Source organism: Haliaeetus albicilla, unplaced genomic scaffold, assembly GCF_947461875.1.
Source record: "Haliaeetus albicilla unplaced genomic scaffold, bHalAlb1.1 scaffold_39, whole genome shotgun sequence".
Taxonomy (NCBI): Eukaryota; Metazoa; Chordata; class Aves; order Accipitriformes; family Accipitridae; genus Haliaeetus; species Haliaeetus albicilla.
This window is the reverse complement of record NW_027212478.1, coordinates 26,958-52,535: the sequence shown is the minus strand read 5'-3', so window position 1 is coordinate 52,535 and position 25,578 is coordinate 26,958. Positions and strand designations below refer to the sequence as shown.

The 25,578-nt window shown below is 46.4% G+C and overlaps 1 long non-coding RNA gene across 2 annotated transcripts in view; it reads right to left on the bottom strand.

Moving 5' to 3' along the window:
* The window catches only part of LOC138684193 (uncharacterized), a 49,869-nt gene extending 26,062 nt beyond the window's left edge, over positions 1-23,807 (bottom strand). For both annotated transcript variants that reach the window (XR_011323568.1, XR_011323569.1), the window contains exons 1-2: positions 23,624-23,807; positions 23,285-23,329 (exon numbers count right to left, since the gene is read on the bottom strand). This is a non-coding gene — a long non-coding RNA (uncharacterized lncRNA). The remainder of the gene's footprint in view (positions 1-23,284; positions 23,330-23,623) is intronic.
* Positions 23,808-25,578: the final 1,771 nt, after the last annotated feature.

The following is a 25,578-nucleotide window of genomic DNA, read 5'->3' as shown; positions in this document are numbered from 1 at the left end:
CCCCATAGGGCATTTGCCACCATCCATGAGTCAGTATAGAGATAGAGCACTGGCCACTTTTCTCTTTCAGCAATATCTAATGCTAGCTGGATGGCTTTCACCTCTGCAAACTGACTCGATTCACCTTCTCCTTCAGCAGTTTCTGCAACTAGTCGTGTAGGACTCCATACAGCAGCCTTCCACCTCCGATGTTTTCCCACGATGCGACAGGACCCATCAGTGAACAGGGCATATTGCCTCTCATTTTCAGGCAGTTTATTATACAGCGGGGCCTCTTCAGCCCGTGTCACCTCCTCCTCTGGCAACATTCCAAAGTCTTTGTCTTCTGGCCAGTCCGTGATCACTTCTAAAATTCCTGGGCGACTGGGGTTTCCTATGCGAGCCCGTTGTGTGATCAGTGCAATCCACTTACTCCACGTGGCATCAGTCGCGTGATGTGTAGAGGAAACTTTCCCTTTGAACATCCAGCCCAGCACTGGCAGTCGGGGTGCTAAGAAGAGCTGTGTTTCAGTACCAACCACTTCTGAAGCGGCTCGAACTCCTTCATATGCTGCCAATATCTCTTTTTCAGTTGGAGTATAGCGAGCCTCGGATCCTCGATATCCCCGACTCCAAAACCCCAGGGGTCGGCCTCGGGTCTCTCCAGGTGCTTTCTGCCAAAGGCTCCAGGTAGGGCCATTCTCCCCAGCTGCAGTGTAGAGCACATTTTTAACATCTGGTCCTGTCCGGACTGGCCCAAGAGCTACTGCATGAACAATCTCCCGCTTAATTTGTTCAAAGGCTTGTCGTTGCTCAGGCCCCCATTTAAAATCGTTCTTCTTCCGGGTAACTTGGTAGAGAGGACTTACAATTTGACTGTAATTTGGAATATGCATTCTCCAAAAGCCCACAACACCTAAGAAAGCCTGTGTTTCCTTTTTATTAGTCGGTGAGGACATAGCTGCTATTTTGTTGATCACGTCCGCAGGGATCTGACGACGCCCGTCTTGCCATTTTACTCCTAAGAACTGGATCTCCTGCGCAGGTCCCTTGACCTTACTTTCTTTTATGGCAAAGCCAGCCTTCAAAAGGATTTGGATTATTTTCTTCCCTTTCTCAAAAACTTCTTCTGCCGTGCTGCCCCATATGATGATGTCATCAATATATTGCAGGTGCTCTGGAGCTTCACCTTTTTCTAGTGCAGTCTGGATCAGTCCATGGCAAATAGTGGGGCTGTGTTTCCACCCCTGGGGCAGTCGATTCCAGGTGTACTGGACACCCCTCCAAGTGAAAGCAAACTGTGGCCTGCACTCCGCTGCCAAAGGAATGGAGAAAAATGCATTAGCAATGTCAATTGTGGCATACCACTTAGCTGTCTTTGATTCCAGTTCATATTGAAGCTCTAACATATCTGGCACAGCAGCGCTCAGCGGTGGCGTGACTTCATTCAGCCCACGATAATCTACTGTTAGTCTCCAATCCCTATTAGATTTCCGCACGGGCCATATGGGACTATTAAAGGGTGAGTGAGTCTTGCTGATCACTCCTTGGCTCTCCAATTGGCAAATCAGCTTATGGATGGGGATCAGGGAGTCTCGGTTGGTGCGATATTGCCGCCGGTGCACCGTCGTGGTAGCAATTGGCACCTGTTGTTCTTCAACCTTCAGCAACCCCACAACCGAAGGGTCTTGGGAGAGACCAGGCAGGGTAGACAGCTGTTCAATCTCCTCCGTCTCCAATGCAGCTATACCAAAGGCCCAACGGTACCCTTTTGGGTCCTTGAAATACCCCCTTCTGAGATAATCTATACCAAGGATGCACGGGGCCTCTGGGCCAGTTGCAATGGGGTGTTTATGCCACTCATTCCCGGTTAGACTCATTTCGGCTTCCAATACGGTTAGCTCTTGGCATCCCCCTGTCACACCAGAGATACAGATGGGTTCTGCCCCTTTATAACTTGATGGCATTAGGGTACATTGTGCACCAGTGTCTACTAGAGCCTTATATTCCTGTGGGTCTGACGTGCCAGGCCATCGAATCCACACTGTCCAGTAGACTCGGTTGTCCCTCTCCTCCACCTGGCTGGAGGCAGGGCCCCTCTAATCCTGGTTAGAATATCTGTTACCCACTTTTTGCACATGTGAATCAGAAGTCCCTTCAAGAGGATCAGAAATGAGATCGGCCCATCTACTGCGCCCGGGGGACTGCTCACGGGAAACTGGAGCAGCAGTTTTCCAAGAAGAATCTTCTTTTCTGGTTGCTTTTTCTCGCAACTCCCGTACCCGTGAATCCAAGACTGAGGTAGGTTTTCCATCCCACTTCCTCATGTCCTCTCCATGGTCACGCAGGTAAAACCACAGGTTAGCCCATCGTGTGTACTTTCTCTCTCCTCTCTCTTGGGCAGAGGAACGCTTACTCCCAATAACTGCAATGCGGGCCTGTACAGGTGAGGAGGAGGACATATCTACTTTGAATTGCTGGAACTCTCGGGACAATTCCTCTACAGCTGAGACACAGGCCCGTAGGGAGGAAGAGAGACTTCCTTCATATTGCCGGAGTTGGACAGCCAATTCATCCACCGTTTGTCCATAGCCTTCTTTCCAGGACATTACTGCCAATGAGTTGGCATAGGTTGGTGGTGCACTTCGTAGAAACTTCCGCCACATCGGTTGTGTGCATTGGACTTCATCTGGATCTGTGGGTGACTGCGCATTTTCTGGATCATTATAAATCACCTCCAGCACGGCTAATTCCCTCAGGTACTGGATACCTCTCTCCATGGTGGTCCACTTGCCTTGGTGACATGTAACTTCATCCCTGAAAGGGTATCTTTCCTTTACACCTAACAGAAGTCGCCTCCAGAGGCTGAGGACTTGTGTTTTTCTCCCAATCGCCTTGTTGATACCCCCTTCTCTAGACAGAGATCCCAACTGCTTGGCTTCCTTACCCTCTAATTCCACACTACTAGCCCCATTATCCCAGCATCGGAGCAGCCAGGTAACAATGTGCTCACCTGGGTGGCGGCTAAAATCTTTTCGCATGTCACGCAACTCACTCAGGGATAGAGATCGGGTAATTATTTCAGGTTCTGCCTCTTCCTCCTGTTCTCGCGATGACCCTGGTTTATCTTCATCTCTCACTGAGTGAACTGATTTCTTTGTGTGTTTCTTTTTCTGTACAGGGGCGACTGATACTGGCACAGGTTGGTTCTCTGGTTTAGTGGCAGTATCTGTCACTGGGGTAGGGTTAGCCACGGTACCTGTTGTCGTGGTAGGGGCAGCCCCGGTGCTTGTCGTCGGGGTAGGGGCAGCCACGGTGTCTGTTGTCAGGGTTTGGGTAGCCACGGTGCATGTTGTTGGGGTTGGGGTAGCCACGGTGCATGTTGTCGGGGTTGGGGTAGCCACGGTGCATGTTGTCTTGTTTTCCATCTTTTCCCCCTTTTCCCCCTGGGGGTGCTGCATAATATCAAGCAGGGTTTGGTAGATACCAGCCAGGGCCCAGCACAGTGTAGTGAGTTGTGTGTCTCTGGGATAGCCACAGCATTTTCCTTTCAAAAATTCTATCACTTCATGAGGGTTCTGCAGTTGTTCGGGAGTGAACTTCCAAGTCACTGGAGGTGAGAAGTTCTCTAGATACCTGCCCACATCCTCCCACATGCCGTGCCACCCATAAATATCCAGCTTTGGGACAGATCTCTGGGTGGTACTCTTAAAGAGCCTCTTTGTAGCCCTAGACAAGACCTGAAACATAGTCAGGAGGCATAGCACTAACAGCACACAGGCTTGCGCATCCCAAGGATATTCAAAATTCTCGAAAACTGTTGTAATTAGTTGGAAAGAGAAAAAGGAGGGGAACGGATGGGGGGAAGTATCCCCCCCTAACTTCCCCATGGGTTGGGTGTAATTACCAATAAAATCCGACAGAAGGTGCCCAAAGTCTGGAAATGATATCACTGCCTCATACAGATAACAGCTTAACCTCATGACCAGTGATGTAATCATTTCACAAGTCGACATTGCCCAGTACAGCAAAATGATAATCCCAATCACTCTCCCAGAGATGAGATACGCAACTACACGCAATACATAAAGCATATAAGAACTTACAAAACGCCACCATGTAAACAGCTGAATCAACATTGTGACTAACATCTATTTATCTAGTATAAGAAATGCGTATGACAAATTTGTTTCAACACGCTCTGGCCAGATCTGTCGTTATCTCAACCCTTCGTGGCCCCACGTTGGGCGCCAAAAAGGACTGTCGTGGTTTCAGCCCAGCCGGTAACAAAGGACCACGCGGCCGCTCGCTCACTCCTCCCGCCCCCCTCCAGTGGGATAGGGGGGAAGACGAAGGAGAGGAAAAAAACAAACCTGGAACCTCGACGGTTGAGATGAAGGCAGTTTACTGGAACAACACAAAGAAATTGCAACAACAACAATGGTACTAATGAAAAAGTATACAAAAAGAGTGATGCACAGTGCAACTGCTCACCACCCGGGACCCGACGCTCTGCCACTTCCCCCACCGAAAAGAAGAGCACACCCCCCGGCCCGCTCCCCCTTTATATACTGAGCATGATGTCACATGGTATGGAATAGCTCCTTGGCCAGTTCAGGTCAGCTGCCCCGGCTATGCCCCCCACCTCCCAGGTTCCTGTAAAAAAAAATTAACTCTATCCCAGCTGAACCCAGGACACCGTCTCATTGGCAACATCAACTGGTCAACCCTTAGGTATACATAGGATTCCCACAGGTACCCGCACATACAGAATCTGGCATTCCTGAGACAATGCCTGTGCAAAGGCTAACGAGGTGGGTAAAACAGTCTCATTTGGTGCATCCAGGATGGGTGCTGCATCCTCTATCCACAGCGTAGACAAACACAGGACTAAGATGCACGCGATACAGTGAATTTACTGGGTGAGAAGGGAGAAAGCGGAAGAGGATTTGCCTTCTGAAACTGGACAGTACTCTTCTCAAGAGCAAGAGCTGCCGCTTTTATTAACTGTTTTCAAAAATCTGCAGCTAAGAGGACTCCTTTGAGCTGAGTACTTAACAGTCCTTCTCCACTTGGACATACTTCACAAATACAAGTGTATTGCCCCTTAGGGTGTGTTTTGGCTTGATGGGGGATTTGTTTGTTTCTCCAGAAGAAATTACCAGGGAGTAGTAAATGTCAGCAGCTCTTCAAGTATGCTTGTGTGTTTCTGCATGGTTTGTAGCCCTGCCTCCAAAGGAAAAACACATGCACACAGTTTAGCATTGAAAATACTTCACACTGTATTGATGGCTTTTTTTTTCTGAATCTCAGTTCGTAATTGTTGGAAGCAAGTTTTCTAGTCATAAAGTTAGCTGAGCTATTGGAAAAACCTGCTGTATATTATCTTTACACTGCTATCCACCAGCATGGAACTTACTGTCCTGTAACTACATACCTCAGATTATAAAATACATATGCATGTGTTCATTTCAAATGATCGGTTATTTATGTCATAGCTGAAGAAACATATCTCAACATGAGAAAACAAGGATACACCTACTCACTCAACTGCAAGTTGTAAGCTTCACTGCAACACACCTTATAGTTTTAGTTTCTTTCCAGAGGTGAAGATGACAACAGAAAGGCCAGAGTCCAATGCTGTTTTCACCTACCCTGAATGTTATTTCAAGTTATTGCTCTGTGATTAATACAAAGCTTACACAGTGATACGGCTTGAAAGGCTGACCATCTTTCACGCACTCTGCAGAGTGTGAGGTTTTGTACATGAATCATAGAGAAATGGGAATCAGCCCAGGTAGATCAGCGATTTGTCTGTCACACGTACAACAAAGTGTTAAGAGGTTAATCTGCAATTTGTTTCATTTTTATCCTTACATCTCCACCACTGGTAAGCCAGTTGGGTGAGATCCTTCATTTCTGTAATTCCAACTGTTTTACACTCTACTCAATATTTCCATCTCTAAAGATGGGCCCACTCAAAACAAACAACTGATTTCCGGTTTTAAAAACACTTTTTTAGTTTTAAAACATCTCTAAGTTTTACAGCAGTCCAGTTGTATGTGCAACTCCAAAACATCCCTCGCCTGTAAATCCACCAGTCTGATGCTCATTTACATCACAGGTCTTTCACCGAGCGCAATGTTCCTGAGGTGGGTACAATGCAATATGTGCCAGTGTAGACTCTTTTCCATTACCAGGGAAGGTAAAAAGATGCTTTAATATCACTGAAAATTCAGGCTGGATGGAAAAACACACAAGCAGAAAATGCTGATTTCAAAAATGCCAAGGCATATCCTTTCATAGCCCACATGGAAAAAACCCATAGACCAGGTATGGCTATGGAGATCTCTTCCTCCACCCCACTACTGCCTAAAAGGACAACGGGCAGATTTTTCACACTGCTTGGGACCCACAAAGATCTATAATTTGCTATTATGTCTCTGCATGCAGCCTCTGCATTATGCGGGAGCCAAGAAATGCTCCTGCTGCCTTGCAGCCCTGCCACTCCACAACTCCCAGGACACCTCAGAGCTCTGCACATCCACATCGGTTCTCCTTGGGTGGACATTCCCAGAGGAATTATGCTGCTGTGAGTATGCAAAGCCGCATAATCCAAGCCACTTGAAGGATACACAAAACAATTGTACATTTTCTCCTTAATAAACAGTCCCTCTGGACACAGAAGTCACAGACTGTCTCTGCTTGGCAGCCCATGGGATAATGGCGCATCAGTCACATCCTACATTTTCTCTGTGTTGTTTCTTTCTTTTGCAACACTTGCAGATATCCACTGGGGAATATGGTAATCCCAAAACACTGCTGCCTCCATGCCTCCACAGTCCATCTGAATTTCTCAACTTGGGTCTTTTCATGTGTCTGATATTTACAGGGACAGAATCTCTGGCTTTGCTTGTCATCAATAATACATCTATCCTATGAAGAACAAGAAGACTGGGACACCAAAAAAAAACCCCCAACCCAAAAGACAGAGAAGTCCATTTCTCTTTCAACCGCCTGAAAAAACACCTTCCTCCTGCACCCCTGTGCATATACCCAAAGAGAGAGGGAATGCAGCCTTTGAACAGTAACTGGGATAAATCTTTCTCCTCTGATCATTCCCCCTCTGACTCATAAGTCTCAATCTACCAAGAAAATAGTGCACAGCTCTCACAAAGCATGACATGCACCTAGAAGGGAGGCACAATTAAAAGAAGAGACAAGACAGACAAACGATATGGGAGCCATTTCCTTCATGAACAGAACACTTTTCCCTTCTTATTCGTCATAAGGACTACCAATAAATAACAGGAAGAAGCAACAGGTTTGAATACAACACCGATGAATTTAAGTTTAATGCAAGTGAAGTGCCTTATAACAAGTCTGGATTGAGAAAGATGTTGAGAAGGGTGGTTTTCAGAGAGACTACTTACATTTTAATGTTTAGCGAGACCTGAATCTGCAGTAGATGGGTACAAAAAACAATGAGAAAATGTCTTTTTTTTTTTTTTTTTTTAAACAAGTTAGGGCAAGTGAGATTGATCTATCATTTTTGCGTGTTCTTTAAAAAAAACAAGAAGAAAATCCAAATGAAAAAGGCAATAAACAAATACTGAGACCTGGCAGGGAAGGCGGGCTTTATTCTACCCCATGACTAGCCCTCAACTCTTGTTCTTCTGCGGTCATGCTCACAGCTCTCCCGCATAGCATCACCTCCCTCTCTGATTTTCAGACCTCACATACTACCTTAGGTAGCTACAGCCAAGCTTCGGTGCTGCCCAGAGAGTGTCAAAACGTGAGAGGTGCTCAAGGAGTCCTGTAGGTCCCTCTCCACCAGGTCACTAGAGATGCGCTCTTGCTAGGACTCAAGCAAGGTAGGGTGAAGGCTGGCTCATACCCCTTATTCCCACTGATGCCACCTTGACCCACATGATTGAGCCTCGTGGGCTGACTCCCAGCACGTGCTGCTGTGACTGAAGTTTTCGCATTTGGAGCGCTGCAGGATCCTCTCTATCCTGTCGATCAAATGGCCAGTCGCTGGCACGAGCAACAGTTTACATCACTCACAACCGAACCCGAAATACAGGAAGATTAGCTGCCAGGGTGATTTTAAGACTCCCAAAGCAGAACAGAACCAGATAAGGAAAGCAAAGCAAACCATCCTTGGAAAGATAAAGAAACTTTGCAGCTGACACAGGAAAAGCAGCTATTAAGGTAAGCAGGGGTGTTACCAGTCTCAAGCTAAAAGTATTTTGAAAGGTGACAGCAATTAAGAACCCATGCAAGCCTTGAGCTTAAAAACACTCTGACCTTGAAGGAACTCAGTCTGCCTTTCTGGTTCCCAGGACATATGGCCTCAGTAACAGATATATATCACTTCCTAGTTCAGTATAGCTACACAGGTATCCCGTAAGGCTTGTCTGGTACAGGACAGAGGGTCTTTGCCTCACCTGCTGACTGTTCAGCTGCCTGCTACCCTGGCTGATCACTTTGGAATCACTGCTGCCCCAAGCCCCCATGTGCTAGATGGAGCCAGCTGGACTACTCCACGATTCCAGACCAACTTCAGCTGTCACACAGGCCCTGGACCAGGATGGCAGGTTGCACTGAACATTTTGTCTCAGACAAGCATCTCCACTCCTCCCTGGATGTCACTGTCACCTTGTACCATGGGATCTCTCCTGCCACAAGATCCAGCACAGCCATTACATCCCATAAGCACCACCACAGTCATATACCCCAATCCAGTGTCACAGGTCTTCAGACTCAAAAGAACAGCCCGTCTCTCCCGTACATCAAAACCAAACAACTCTAGCAGAAATGATGACGTCTTGGACACATCGAGTTTTCAGCTGGAACAGTGCCACCCTGGTGACTTGCTTCACTCCAGGCAGCAGTCTGGGAACAAACGCAGCAGTTTCTCTCCTGTCCTCAAATATAAAGCACTTCCACAAACTTTAGGTGGTATTGGGAGAACAGCACCCAAACTGTCCCTCATTTCTCTGCTCCCTCTGCTGGGTGCCAGCCCAGCATTATCAAAACGCCTGCTTGGGTAGCGCTGCCAGGCAGCAGCACACAGAAGCTAAAGCAGGCTGTAAAGTTACTACACAGTCTCCCAAAGAGCTCAGTAATTACCACTGTTAATTCTTACCAAGACCAATAGCACCACTACTCTTTACAGGGACCAAGCAGATCAAAAAGCAGATCCGTGAAGAGAGCTTCTGAGTTACAGGCTTCAGTGTCAGCAACCGCTGACATCTCCAGCCAACAGCCAGATCACGCAGCCCTGCCAAGGCCGTACGCCCACCACCTAATATTCCACACTGGCATCAGTCCGCAGCCACTGCCAACGATTGTACGTACATGGATGCTGATCCACGCACAGCTATTCAAAAAGAAAGGGATCACAGCCCCTGTAATTGTGAACTTGCATCTTGGTGCAAAGAAAGACAGCCGATATATCGGGTTTGTTGCATAAAGTGTGGGCCAAGAAGCTCATCACTTCTATGTGTCTCATGATACTTTTTTCCCTTGTCAAAAGGGGATAATCCACCATTCTCCATATCCCACTGTATTTTCAAATGTAATTCAAGTTGGGGCCTCCCCTGCCTTTACTAGGCAAATAGACTAAATGCCAGTGAGAATGGATTTTAAATCTACATTTTAAGCACTGGAGTAGCAGAACTAGTCAAGACACAAAATTACTTACAACTGCTCGCTCACTGCAATATTCCAAACAAGATGATACTACAAACTCTTTCAACTCTCTCTTTAGAAAGGTAATCAGCCTTGTTTAGACCAATCTGGTGCTGGTTCTTGGTATCTTCAGAAAAGAGATAGTAAAATAATTGTATAAGACAATCAAGACCCATCAGAACACTTTTTCATTAGGGAGGGATCACGCACTAGACTTATGCCAGGTATAGAGAGGGGGTTGGTTTCATTTGGGTTTTGCTTTACATCTTACAGATGGATTATTACCACAGGAAAAGTACAACCGAAATGAGTGAAATAGTCACATTCCTCCTTCCATAAGGTTTAAATGCGTTTCAAGCTCATATCTGGAAGCGGAACAAAATCAAACATAGATCTCCTCCTGATTTTCCAAGCTACAGAACAGTAAGTACCGCACAGTAGAAAACAAGATCTAATACAAGAGGTGGCAGCTGGGATTTCATGCTGCTTGTATGTATTCACATCAAAAGATATGCAATCACAAGCAAGCGTCACTCATTTGACACTGGAGAGGCATTCTCTCTCTAGCTGTGCGTGGAAGGGATAGTTTCGCCATACACTGCTCCAACAGCAGTGAATCACAACTAGTAAGGGAGTCGCTGCATTTTACAGTTCGTAGCACTCACGTTCGAAAGCAAGGCCTGGTTTTTCTCTCTGTAAAACCAGTTCATGCAAGCCCAACGTGGCCCCACGCACCCCCTGAGATTCAGCCACCAGATTCCCAATTAGGACATGCTGAACTGGACAACTTGGAAAGCACATTTCAGTCCCCAAAAGGCAACAGGGTAGCAAGATCTTCCACTAGCATCTAGTAAACAAGAAACAAGGAAAGCCCATGCTTGCCAGGCAATCACTTACCCTCAGACACACCAGGCAAACTCTGTCACGGAAGCACTTGAAGATCACCACCCACAGAAGACCTTGATGAATCAAACATGCAGCCCATCATACAAAAGATGCTACTGCCTCCTAAGCCCCAGTTTGCACCATAATATCAACAGAGATCCCAAACTCAATCAAAACACCACAGTGTTTTTATTTTCTCGTGTCTTTAGACAGTAATTGCAACGTACCCTCTTCTCTTCTACTCCCTTGCACAGCTCAAGCGCACATGGGGCTTCCTTTCTTTATGAAATTAGACAGTTAAAATTTACTTTGTAACAACAATTTGTTTGGATTCCCATCTATAAAAGCCTCCAAAAACGCCACACTGTACAGTAATTGCTCTACTGGTGAAATACAAAGGTTTGGTAATGTTTATAAAGCCATTTAAACTGCATGAGCAAAACTATTTTGCTTAATTACATTTTCCAACCCTTCATGCTATATACAAGCTCACTTCTTCCAAGAGTCACCCCTACTCACATGATCAAATCATGCCACTTGAAATGCTCTGACATTATTTTGGCATATAAAAAGGTTGAAATTATCGTGATGATGGCAACCTAAGGACTGCAGATACCCAGAATCTGGTATGAGAAGTGAAAGCTGAAAAAGAGTTAGATCTCTTGAAATTACACATTTGAAATACCAGAGACACAAAGCGTTTAAAAGCCATTCAATACCACGGCTCACCATAAAACCATAAAAGGTTCTGAAACACTTGTCCTGAATCATTTCAATGGGAATATTAAAGGATGAAAATGCCCCATGGAATTACAGGATTCATTTATATAGACTGACAAACTCACTTTGTGGTAACATGTTTTTAAATGTCAAGCAGTATAAACAAGATATCTGAAATTACCACCTAATACAATGACTTGAACTTCAGTGCCTTCAAAATCACAATTATACCAAGACTGAAATAAGTTTGACAGACTGAGGTATAATCAAAATCACTGTAGTCAAGAGAAATTTATCCAAAGCAAAAAACATTTCATGCTTGCACACATGTATGTTTACGATAAAAGAAAAGAAGAGCATAGGTTTTCAACAACGACCACAAAAAGGCTCGAAAAACACTTGGAAAAAATAAATTCTGCCACTCACTCCGCTTTTGCTGGGCACGCCGATTTTCACATTTTGGTCAAAGATCACTCGGCTTCTCCGGTTTACCTCACTTTGAGAAAATCATTTTCAGAAAACATGCCTCCAAGAAACATCGGACAACGGTACGTCCACATGATTAAATAAGAGGTAGGAAAACCCAGCAATAGGTCTATCACACACTTTACAACAGCAGCAACCGCTTGCTTGCAAGACCCTGGCCAGAATCCTTCTCCTTGGCAAAATAAGTTAATGCTAGACAGTTCTCAAGACATCACATCAACAGGAAAAGGGTTAGCTCTCCCTCGCATCAATAAAGCACATCATCTGACCTAAAGTGCAAGTCTTCATCACTAAACCACTTTCAGAAGAAACAGTGCCAACCTTCAAAGACATCTTCCTAGAAGGAGCTGTCTTTCCTGACCATTTTGACTAGGTACAGACTTTATATCTGTCTAGTTCTTCATCTTTTAGGAAGGCTAATGAGGTCGGAGAAGTAAAGGACAAGTCCAGCCAGTATTATTTATGGACTTCTTTTTTCACTGTTGTTCAGTACAGATACGCAGCATTGCGGAACCCTTCGGGACTGATTTCTCCCACCAAACCCACACTGCAGACTTAATCTTAAAAACATATCCTCTCAAGGATAAACAAAGTAAGCTCATATCCGCCAGACCTGAAAGATGTTTTCACCAATGCCTCAGGACTGTCCACTGCTGGTAGTTCATCCGCTAAGCTTTCTTCAGGAGGTCTAGGGTCACCGATGATGGTCGGCTTTGGCCTTTCCTTGAGGATGCCGGTCAGCCCACTGATAATGGTGTTCCACAAGCAGTTCTGACATTTAGACCCTGCAAAACCAGACAGTCAGCAAAATACATTCATAGGCCTACTGTCCAGCCTCTCAGCAGTCTGCAAAACAAAGATGCTCTCTGAACTTTTTACCTTTGCATCACCACCCGTTTGGGATTAAGCCTGAAAACCCAAAACAAAGCTCCAAGTGGAAATAAGCACTAACTTGCAGCTCATTCCAAGTCCAAGACCACAATGCTTCCCATAAAAAGATTTGGTTACAGAACAGGGAGTTTTCACATCTCAGTAAAAACCCTCCTCTCCACATTAACTTATAGCTTAGCATGTATTGGCGTGGCTGTATTTGAAGCCAAAGAACTAACCAGAAAACAAAGTACCAAATCAATACAATATTAATCGTTGAGTTTCTTAGTGCTTAAATTACAGATTTGAGATATCACTGAAGGACTCACATCAAAAAAACATACTTCTTTTCTGCTGAAATTGCAACTTTTCCCAGCAGACATTCAAATGCCAAAATATTTCTATGGATGATCTTTTTACATTTATTTCCAAGAGTCACCAGGTGCCTCTTGCATGTCATTCAGAGAACCCATCCTCATCTGTAAGTCTAGCTCCACTGACAAAGTACAATTAGCACCCTTCAGTCAGATCTCCTCCCCACCTCTGAAGAACAGAATACCTGACTTCAAATCAAATCAAATTTAATTCAAATCAAGTTCATCAAATTTAAGGACAGGGAGGGATCACTCCCCACTTGCGGTCACAAGACAGGCTCAACCTGGGGAAGAAACCAAATCAATGTAACCTGCTACCCATCAAATCACACCAAGGCTATGAGGAAGCAAAACCCAGCCTGAGAACAGCTTCCCCCTGGGGAGCCCTCCCGCCTTCCCGCCTCAACTCCACTCCCCGTTCTCTCCACCTCCTCCCCCCGGCGGCGCAGGGGAACAGGGGACGGGGACGGGGGCTGGGGTCGGTTCCTCACCCCTTGTCTCTGCCGCTCCTTCCTCCTCAGGGGGAGGAGGACTCCGCGCTCGGCCCCTGCTCCGCCATGGGGTCCGTCCCTCCCGTGGGAGACAGCCCTTCCCCAACTTCTCCGGCGTGGGTCCTTCCTGCGGGCTGCAGTTCCTCACAGATTCCTCCAGCGCGGGTCCCTTCCACAGGCAGGGTGCAGTCCTTCCGTCAAGACTGCTCCAGCGTGGGAGTCGCGGCCATTTTGGGGGACTTCCGCTCCCCTCCACGGGCTGGGGGGGACAGCCTGCTGCCTCCCCGCGGGCTGTGGGGGCATCCCCTCCTCCCCCGCTCCTCCTCCTTCCCTGACCTCGGGATCCCCAGAGGGGTTCCTCTCACATCCCACTCCCCCGACTCCCTCACGGGGCGTTCCCCTTCTGAAATCTCTTCTCCCAGAGGCGCTACCGCCATCGCTGAGGGGCTCCGCCTGGGCCAGAGGCGGGTCCGGCTCCGAGCCGGGGCAGCTTCGAGCAGCTTCTCCCAGGAGCCGGCCCTGTGGCCCCTCCCCTGCCACACAAAAAAAAAAAAAAAAAAAAAAAAAAGCCGAAACAGGGAGGGAGCAGATCCCGAGAAGAGCAGCAAAGGGCTGCAATGGTGCTTACCTCAGTCAAGAGGCTTCTCTCAGCAGAGGCCCAGCAAGCCTTCATCTTACTGGATTCCAAAGGAGTAACTGTTAGAAATGAATTTAGTCCCAAACAGGATTCCAAACAAAGTTAACAATTTATTAAATGAATAAAGGCAAGCAAACAGCGCTGGGCACGCTGGGAGCTTCTGCTCTACCAAGACAAGCGCCGTGAAAAACAAAACAGCTTATTTATAATCTAACATTAGTTACATATTCATACTAGGCGTGTCCTTCCAAAAGACTCTCCACCTCCTGGTTGTGTGGGTGCAGTAGTTCTCCTAGAAACTTATCTCTGACCAGGCTCCCCACTGTTCGCGCCAGACAGCAGACATCCTGTATAACAGCCGACACCTTGCACAGCACCAGCTGGGGTCACCAGAACCCAAACAAGTTCACAACAGACACCTCCCCCTCGACAAATGCATACAACGAATGGCCCATCAAGATCCCAAGCACTGCAATCCCTGAGGCCAAACACACATCCAAATGCCTCAGTTCTCCTCCAGGACAGTTAACAACAAAACCGGTTTGGGGTTGGCAAAAAGAGAACGAACTATGTACATATCATCTGTCTCCTCCTGGCCTGCGGTTATACAAGGATCAACAAAATGGTTAAAGGTTACATAGACAGTGAGGGTCACATTTTATTATGCGGCCCTAGCATTGTTTATATTGACACGAATCAGATGAACATATTTCACAGTAACAAAAGAGGATGGACTTGAGAGAGAAGCGATGGACTGAAGGAGGGATTTACTTAAGAAGAGGTCTTGTGAAATAAGAGATCCTTTGTCTGTACAAGGCATGCCTTGCTAACAACTGGGCCCCTGAAGGAGAACGAAAAGACTGAGAAGAAGGGAACATCCTACCCCAGGAGGCACCGAGAAGTTGAAAAATTGCTAATAGGCACGAAGTCAGCAAAAATCTTGGATAACCGGAGGAAAGGTAAAGGCAGTGTAATGAACGGGTTAACTTTGTTCATGAAATCGAGAAGGGTGAAGAGACATATTGAGAGTTAACATATGCCTTGTGTAAATAACAAAAACTTGCTTAAGTGATGCGTGAAGGTCACGGGTCACAGGAGGAAAGCAATGGCTATAACTTACTAGATAAGGGGGGAGGAAAGCAATGGCTATAACTTACTAGATAAGGGGGAGAAAAGCAATGGCTATAACTTACTAGATAAGGAGAGGAAGGACAACAGCTGCAATTAACAAAGACTGTATTTTTCCACATCAAAAGACATTCTAAATCAAAGGATACTCATCCTTGAGAAAATTTACCGAATCTACATAGAAACAGACCTGCACAAGTGAGGAAAGAAGAAGCAGGACAAGGCGGAGACTTACAAGAAAGGGGGTACATGAAATGTATATAAGGAATGTAATGGTAACATAAAGTTGCGGGCCTGTGGCAGAGCATTGCCTCCCCGGCCGCCCAGCGCTGTTTTGCTCTCTTATCGCTTGCTAATAAATTTGGGGTTTTTTTGTCAATACAAATTGGCTCCTCCAATTTGTCACGAGCGTTTATAACAGGCAGCAGGGGCAGATCAGACCACCGACTCAATTCACGACCAAAAGACTTACCCCACCCCCCCGCCCCCTTGGGCATGTGCTGTAGAAGAAAAGAACACTGGACCTTTAATTCGAAGCAGGGGAACTTCAACCCGATAGAAACTGTGCGAGATAAGCGACTCCCAGTAATAGTTTTGGGGAAGAACTTTGGAAATCGAATGTGTATAACTGAACTTGATAGCATATGTCCATACATTTCATGTGGTTTGAACAAACTTTTATGCTTTTAATATTTTGTACCTTCTATGAAAACTGGTTTGCTGCTAGATGACTGTCTAAGTGAGATTTGATAAATGATCATGCATTAACATTATGGTTGAAACAAGAGACAAAGGGTAACTGGGGAGATAATTACAAAAGTGTAGTCAAGTGATTGACTAGTAAATCTTCATAAGTTTTGCAGTTCTTTGCTCTCATGATGTGATGTTCCTGTACGCTAGATGAGAACAATGCTGAAACTGACCACATGTGACTGAAACTGCATTAAGCTTCAAGATCAAAGAACAAGGACAAGAGTAAAGACTTCAAGGACAGCCAGCAAGAACTTCAATGGGTCGGTGGTCGCAAAAGCAGCCCTTCGACTCAAAGGGATCCTTCATTGCTCATGATCAGATGTAGGCAGTACTGAGATAATCAGTTGCGATCATTTTTATGTATATGTATACTAATTCGATTAATATGCAATTACTTATTCTATATAACCTGTTTGTGCTAAAGCTGTGGTATGGACGCTACGTGGAACTATCCCCCGTGCATCCAGTGCTGCAATAAAGAATGCCTGCTTTCTAAAACTCCAAAACGAGTCTTAGAGAGTTTCTTCGACCGGCTTTTCGGTGTCATTTTGGTGACCCAGATGGGACGAGGCTTCTGAGACTCGATGGACGTGGGATCGCAGGACCTCCAGCCGGCACTGAGATTTCTTGGGGAGACCCTTGATCCCCGTTCCCTGGGCTCACAAGCCAAGGCCACTGGTAAGATTTTTCTTTAAAGGCATTCTTTTGATTAAGCTGGTTCTGGTATTCTGGTCTGGTACTCTTACCTGTAAGCCCGACTAAGAGAAGTCAGCAAGGAAGAAATATAAAAGGATCCTTAAAAATCTGGTATTCTGATAGAAGTACTCCTCTGGTAAAGGGTATTCGTCTCGCTGGTTGAAGGCAAAGATACTCATTTGGTTTGGTCTCGGTAATTTGATTAAGGCTTTGGTATTTGACTATTGATTCTCGATATGACCTTAGATCTCTGATTGATTCTGTTTGGTATTTTGACTTAGGCTCTGATATTTGACTTTCTGATTTTTGTATACTGAAGGTATTGATAATGGGAACAGGACAGTCAAGTGAACTCCGTAAAAAATCACCTCTGCGGTGTGTTTTAAAACACTGGAAACAGCCGGGGGGCATGCCGGGTGGTAACATGCGGAGAGAAGATTTGATTAAATATTGTAATCATTGGTGGCCTCTGTATAAGCTTGATGAAGGGGAAAAGTGGCCTGTGAATGGGACACTAAATTATAACACCATGTTACAACTTATGTTATTTTTGAGACGTGAGCAGAAATGGGATGAAGTTATGTATTGTGATTTGTTCTTTACCTTAAAGAATCATCCTGAGTGGCCAAAGGACTGTGGAATTAATATGCCACCCAGCGATCCTTTTGTGCCATCTTTGGAAAAAGAGAAAAACAAAAAAGGTGATAATAAGCTCAAAAGATGTTGTTCTGCATGTAGCATTGGGCAAAGATGTTTAAAGTTATACGAGCAAGAACGAGAGGATGATACTGAAATGATAATTGGATCTCAAAGGGCCCCACCTAGAACTGCTCCCAGAAATAGTGATGAAAGAGAGCCCATGAATAGTCCTGTTGCAGGGCGAACAAGAGCTAAACAGAGCAAAGTTATTCAAGCTCCTCTTCCTCAGGCGCTTGGGACTGAGGGTGTGGCAACTATTAAAGTACCCTTTTCTATCGTGGATTTAAATAATTGGAAAATAGCAGCTGGGAGCTATCGGGAAAACCCTGATCAAACAGCCCATGCTTTTGAAACAATGATTCAGACTCAGGATCCTGATTGGAAAGATAGACAAGTAATAATGAATATATTTTTTGATAGTACAGAAAGAGATATGATCCGGAGAGTTGCTAAAACCCAGGTAGAAGCACAAGTGGCTTCTGGAGTATTATAGGTGTGATAAATGAATTTAGTCTCAAACAGGATTCCAATCAAAGTTAACAATTTATTAAATGAATAAAGGCAAGCAAACAGCACTGGGCGCGCCGGGAGCCTCTGCTCTACCAAGACGCGTGCCGTGAAAAACAAAACAGCTTCTTTTATAATCTAACATTTGTTACATATTCATACTAGGTGTGTCCTTCTCAATCTCCTGGTTGTGTGGGTGCAGTAGTTCTCCTAGAAACTTATCTCTGACCAGGCTCCCCACTGTTCACACCAGACAGCAGACATCCTGTGTAACAGCCGACACCTTGCACAGCACCAGCTGGGGTCACCAGAACCCAAACAAGTTCACAACAGACACCTCCCCCTCAACAAATGCATACCAAAAATGGCGCATCAAGACCCTAAGTACTGCAATCTCTGAGGCTAACTATACACCTAAATGCCTCAGTTTTCCCTTAGGATCTCTTATTCAACACTTGTGCAGTTAACAACAAAACCGTTTTTCTCCTCCCGGCCTGCGGTTATACAAGGACCAACAAAATGGTTAAAGACAGTCAGGGTCACATTTTATTATGCGGCCCTAGCATTGTTTATATTGACACGAATCAGATGAACACATTTCACATAGGGAACAGAGGAACAAAATTTTCCATCTACTGATCCCAAATGAGATCCTAATAATTTGGCTCAGAGAAGACTGCTGGATCAATATTAAAAATGGATTCTATTCGGAATCAGAAATGCTATGCCTAAGGCAATTCAGATTAAAAGATGCTGCTAGGAAATATACTAATATGGATCCTGAGTCTGAAGAAGGAAAAGCTCAATTGGCTCCTTCATTTACAGGACAATCCTTTGATGGTATCGGAAGGAAATTACAAAAAATTACACGGAGCAGATTCTCGAGACTGGGGAAAATTATTAGAAGTTGCTTGGGTGGCATATAGCAATAGAGATGAATTACAGAGTAAAATGAATGAAGGTTAGTAGCGCTCTGGAAGTAGGAGCTGGCGTGGAACGAGGCAGAGGAGTTATTCCTCGAGGAAGGGGACATGGTCGAAGAATGGGACGAGGGAGAGGAACTGGACTGGGGTCACCAGTGGGATTAAACCAGCCCCTGAGACTGAATCAGTGTGCATACTGTAAAAAGGAAAGACACTGGAAAGGAGAATGTCCCCTGAGACCTACAAGGTCACAAGTGATCCCAATTTCAACTGCACAATCTCAGCAAGTTCCCCCTTTCTTGGGAAAGTTGAGTGAAAGTATCTGATGGGGACTGGAGGGGAGTCTCCCAGCAGAATCTCTGGTTACAGCTAACCTGGGAGAACATAAAATTGAATTTTTAGTTGACACTGGAGCCACCTTTTCAGTTTTAAATACCGTAAAGGGGGAATTGGGTTCCGAAGAAATTAGTGTGGTTGGTGCGACAGGTGAACGAGAGACTAGACCCTGCTTTAAACCTTTGACGATGAAATTAGGAAAGCAGTAGGTCACTCATCAGTTTCTGTATTTGCCAAATTCTCCTAAACCCCTGTTAGGGAGAGACCTACTTGAGAAATTGGAAACAGAAATTAAATTTAAAAATGGTGAGATTAAAATTCTAATTCCAGAAACTAAACATATCGAAGCAGTGGCTTTGTTGTTACAGGATGGTCAGCGAAAGCAGAGGATCATACGAATCGAAGCAAATAATGCTGTAATTCCAGTCGTCTGGGCTGGGGAAGTTCCTGGTAAATCCAAAAGAGCAGAGCCTGTGAGAATTGATTTAAAGCCAGGATCGAGTCCGGTAAGAATTAAACAATACCCCCTAAAACCGGAAAGTCAGAAAGGGTTAGTAACGGTAATACAAAAATTTTTAAGATACAAATTGTTAATTGAATGTGAATCCAGATATAACACCCCGATCTTGCCTGTTAAAAGGCTAATGAAAATGATTATAGATTCGTTCAAGACCTCCTCAGAGCAATAAATCAAATAGTACAAGATATTAATCCGGTAGTGGCAAATCCTTATACTTTGTTAACAACCCTAACGGAGAAACAAGAATGGTTCACCAAAAAGATGCCTTTTTCCGTATTCCCTTGGATCCCAATAGTCAAGAGGTTTTTGCTTTAGAATGGGAAAATCCTGAGACTGGGAGAAAAACACAATATATGTGGACAGTCTTGCCTCAAGGCTTTAAGAATAGTCTTACCATTTTTGGAAATCAATTGGCACGAGAATTAGAGATTTGGAAGAAAAAAAATAATCAAGAAATCTTGCTGAAATATATGGATGATCTGTTAATTGTAGCTGAGACGGAAGAACAATGCACAAAGTTACCTATTAACTTTTTGAACTTTTGGGGAATCAGTGGATATCGAGTGTCAAAAGAAAAAAACCAAATAACCCAGAAAGAAGAAACTTATTTAAATGAGTTTTGAAATCCTAAAAGGACAGAGACAATTGGGAACTGAGAGAAAAGAGTCAATTTGTCGTCTCCCCGAACCTAAGACTAAAAAAATTAATGACGAGCATTTCCGGGAATGGTTGAGTGGTGTCACCTGTAGATTATAAATTGTGGCTTGCTGGCCTGACCTTTATAGGAGCAGCTCAAAACCTCAAACAATGGATTGGACCGATGCCGAGAAAGCTACTTTCCAAGAATTGAAACAGGCTGTAATAGGGGTGCCAGCCCTAGGCCTGCCAGATCTCACAAAGACACTTGAACTTTTTGCTTGTGAAAGAAGAGGTATAGCTCTGGGTATCCTGGCCCAATATTTAGGGCCAAGTGGGCGAGCTTTGGCCTACTTCTCGAAGCGATTAGGTAACGTGAGTCTGGGATGCTCTGGTCGTCCGAGAGCCGTCGCTGCAACTGTGCTACTGATCCAGGAAGCTCATAAGTTCACCTGAGGACAAAGGATTCCCATATGTTTCCCATATGATAACTGTTGTGCTAAAACAGAAAGGGGGGCATTGGTTATCCCCTAGCAGAATGCTGAAATACCAAGTGGTGTTGTTGCTGGAACAAGATGATGTTTACCTAAAAACTACTACCACCATTAACCCTGTTGCGTTTTCAACAACCGATCAAGTTAAAGGAGAACTGGAACGTGACTGCTTGCAGGCAATCGAAAGAGTTTACTCCAGCTGACTGGATCTCTGAGATGTGCCACTAGAAGAAACAGATTGGGAACTATATGCCGACGGAAGCGGTTCCATCTGTGAAGGAAAAGGTTTATCAAGATAGACAATAACTACCGAGGAGGTAATTGCGTTGCCAACTTTGCCTTCGATGATATCTGCCCAAAAGGCCGAATTGATAGCTCTTATTCGAGCTCTGGAACTAAGTCAAGGAAAGCGAGTCAACACTTGGACAGACTCAAAGTATGCTTTTGGAGTAGTACGTGCACATGGAGCGATACGGAGAGAAAGAGGACCGTTATCTGCACAAGGAACCACCATTCAGCACGCAGAACAAATACCGAAATTGTTAGAAACCGTTCAAAAACCAACAGCAGTCACGATAATGCACTGTAAAGCACATCAGTTAGGTAAGACCGGTCCTAACGCAGGTAACCGACTGGCTGATAAAGCTGCTAAAGAGGCTGCAGAAAAAGGCATCCTAGCACTAGTTCCAGAGAAAAGTATAAAATTGCCTAAAGAAACTCCAAATTATAACAAAAAAGATGAAGAATTAATTATTAGATTGCAGGCTAACAAAATGAAACAGGATAGGCTGTAACACCGACAGGTCAAATAACAGTCCCACCCACAATAATAAGAGAAATTGGCCGAGCTGAACATAACAAAGTATATTGGGGAACAGAAAGTAAAATACGACAAAGATTGTTTAAACAATTATAAGCGGATGTGAAATTTATATATAAAATTATCCCTGAATCAGTAATAAGATCACCTTTGGGATTATTAAATAAGGAAATTTTTTTAGGAGAATATTAGCAAATTGATTTTATAGAATTGCCTTGAAAAGAAGGATATATCCTAGTTTTAGTTGATATCTTTACTGGGTGGCCCAAGGCTTTCCCTTGTTGCACCAACAGAGCAAGGGAAGTAGTCAAAGTCTTGCTCAAAGAGATAATACCAAAATATGGGGTGCGTGTAAGAATGTCATCTGACAATGGCCCTCATTTTATAGCAAAGATTATGAGACAAGTTGAGCAAAGTATTATCTATAGATTGAGACTATCACACCCCGTATAGACCACAAGCAAGTGGGGGGGGGGGGGGGGAGAAAAAAGAAAAGAGAGAGAGAGAATGAACTATACCCTTAAGCAACAGTCGAGTAAAATTTGTCAGGAAGCCTCCCTCCTCACATGGGTTAAAGCATTACCCATGGCTCTATTAAGAATCAGAGTATAGCCAGAAGAGAAAGAAAATTTAAGTCATTATGAAATGTTGTACGAAAGACCATATCAAGAGTCCTATGTTCTGAGTATCTTGAGTGCCTTTGGAGATATGTTTTTAAAAGGTGTTTCTTTAAGCAATTCTTTTCGAGAACTTTGTCAGTATGTCTCCACAGCTGGACCCTTAGAATTGGACGTAGCAGCGCATCCCTTCCGACCAGGAGATTGAATATATATAAAATCACTGAGAAGCGGAAAGGACCGTATCGAGTCATTTTAACAACACTTATAGCAGTAAAGGTCTGGGAGAAGAACCTTGGCTTCATTATTCAAGAATAAAGAAATCACCAACAAGAAATTGGAGGTCTAAAGAAACTGGCCCTTTAAAACTGAAAATCTATAAGTAAGTTTCACGTTATCTGTTTGGGAAAACAGCTGTGTAAAGTTGATAATATTGGGGTTGCTATTAGGAATATTGTCGAGGGCAATAATCTTTTTGTGTGTTTAGAGAGTTTATGTGGGTTTTTTTGAGGGGTTCTAAACATGAGATAAAAAAAATGAAACAATTATTGTTTGAGCTATTAATCTTGATAATAACCGTTTTTGTAATTTGGATTAAAAAAAAAATCTAGTTTTGTAATTGATTCAAAGTTTTGTAAAGACACAAAATTTAACCTCAGTAACAGCCTGCCTTCCGATTCCAAAGTCAGATGAAAATCTAGTTCCGTGGAGAATACTGACATTGAATTTAACCAAAACTTGAGAAAAGATGTAGAACAGTGAGAATCATTTCAGCAATTAAATTGGATGGATTTAAAAGGCAATTTTTTTTTTTAATTTGAAAGAAGGAATTATAGCGTTGTGAATTATAACATTACCAAACCATCCACCTCATGGACAAAAGAATTCATTTAATCGCCCTTCGGGAGAAACTTGTACAAGCACCCCTTGGGGCTGTCAGTTGCCAAAACCATAGAGACAAGTGCAAAAAGGAACCTGGGATCATATTTAAAATATAAAACGATGTCTAGAATTTACTGGAGTTCCAGGATCCTTGTTAGAGCCACCCAGAGTCGGGACCATCTATGGAAATTTAGACTGGTTTAGACAACCAGAGAAAAATCACACATCCTAAACAGAGCTGTATGAAGGTTTATACTTGCAGCTCCTCTGACCCCAAACTCCAAAGACTTTCTCTAGTAGCTAAAGCTCTAAGATGGGGATGTATTTGTAGAAAGTATAATAATATTTTACATGATCTTTGGTCCCCTCTTAATAATGGAAAAAATTTAGCTTGGAGTTGACTGTATTAAAGGACAGGCGAAAAGTTCAGGATTAACTGTTTGGGTGACTAGTGATGATATATGATCCACTCACCTTTTCATGAAGGAGAAAAGCAAATCATGGACTTTAGACTTAATAACTCTATCCTCTCTCTGGAAGAAATCTCCCTTGTAGCCTCGCTGGTGAACCTGGGTAAATGGAAAAGATGATACCTGGCAATCGCCAAGTCTTAGAACTAAAATAAGATGGGTATTAAAATCTGTATTTTGACCCCAGTTAACACCTCCCCAATCAGATGACTCTTGACATCTTTCATTCAATCAAGGAAGTGCCTGCTGCTTAACTTCACATTGGTGTTCAGGAGTTTTATTCCGGATTTCGGTACCACAACTGCGGGCCGGGGCTGGAGGAGCCGCAGGTGCGGGCAGTGAGGCTGATGGGGACGGCCCCTCCCTGGACAGGGGGGCTGCCGGGGGAGGGGCCGGGGCAGGGCCGGTGGGAGCCCAGGCAGGAGCGGAGCGGAGCGGTGGCCGGGGTGCGGCTGCCCCTCGGGAGAAGGTGAGCGGGGCCGGCCGCCCCTCGGACCGCGAACGTCGGAGGCGGGGGTGGCCCGGGGGAGGTGGGGGCCGCCTGTGCCGCGGTCCGAGCCCTGGGGGCTCACGGGGGGCTGGGAGCACGTACGCGCGGGGGGGGGGGCTCACAGGGCGGCTGGGAGAACGTGCGCGGGAGGGGGGGGACGGACCCGTGGCGGGGCTGCGCAGTCGCCCGGCGGGTCCCGGGGAAAGCCCCGAGGAGGACGGCGGGGTCCGCGTCGGACACACGGAGTGGCAGCGGGGCCGCGCCGTGCCGGAGCCGGGCGGGGGGCGGGCGCTGCCCGGAGCCGGAGCCGGGCGGGGGGTGCCGCGCCGTGGCGGAGCGGCGGCGGCGGGAGCGCGCCGGAGCCGGGCGGGGGGTGCCGCGCCGTGGCGGAGCGGCGGCGGCGGCGGGAGCGCGCCGGAGCCGGGCGGGGGGTGCCGCGCCGTGGCGGAGCGGCGGCGGCGGGAGCGCGCCGGAGCCGGGCGGGGGGTGCCGCGCCGTGGCGGAGCGGCGGCGGCGGGAGCGCGCCGGAGCCGGGCGGGGGGTGCCGGAGCTGCCCGGAGCGGCGCTGGGGGCTCGGCGGGGACTGTGGCTGCGCCGGCGTGGGCGGAAACGGAAGCGGCGTCCCCTCGGGGTCAGGCAGCAGGGCAGGCTGCCTCACGGGGCATGCCGGGAGCTGTAGTTTTCGCGGACTCGGCGGCCGGGCAGCAGCGTGGCTCTCGGGCGCGGCGTAGTCCTCGCTGCCGCCGCGGCCCCCGGAGTCCGACCAGGTCAGACTCAGGAGCGTTACCGGTTTCGTGTGGTTTTCCGCGGGCTTCCCGCTGCGCCCGCTCCCCGACCAGCCGTGGGGACCGTTCGCTCGCCGGCTCTGATCCCTCCGGCGCATGCGCGGTCCCTGGGAGCAGCGTGGCGGCGCGCAGGGCGCGGGTCTCAGCGGCAGCGGGCGAGCGCCGGGACCGCGGGTGAGGCGAGCGATCCCCTCCGGCGGGGGCGGTGGCGGTGGCGGGGCGTGCCTCCTCTCCGCCCAGGGCTGGCGGGACGGGAAGCTGCGAAGCGGCCGCCGCGGCAGGCTCCCGGTCCGCCGGAGGCGAGCCGGGCCAGGGCAGCGCCCGGCAGTTCCCCGAGAGCCGATAGAAGGGAAGAGGGGACGGAGGCGGGCACCCCCCAGGCGCGGCCAGCGGGCGCCTCCCCGAGTCGCCGGAGCTCCCCCGGCGCCTTCGTTCGGCCCTTGCGGCTGCCCCCAGCTCCAGCCCCTCCCCTGAAGCCTGTGCTGTAGCCGCAGGCAGCCCCCGAGCCCTGTCGTGAGGGCAGCAAGCTGGCCCTGCGATGTTCTCGAGTCTCCCTGAACGTGGGTGCCGTTAGCAGCGGCGCGGGGAACGAGCGGCGTCTGTGGAAGCCCCTGCGGAAGGAGGGGCTCCGGCCAGGGTCGAGCTACGGTAATAACGGTCTCTGCTGTCTCTTTCCCTCTCCCA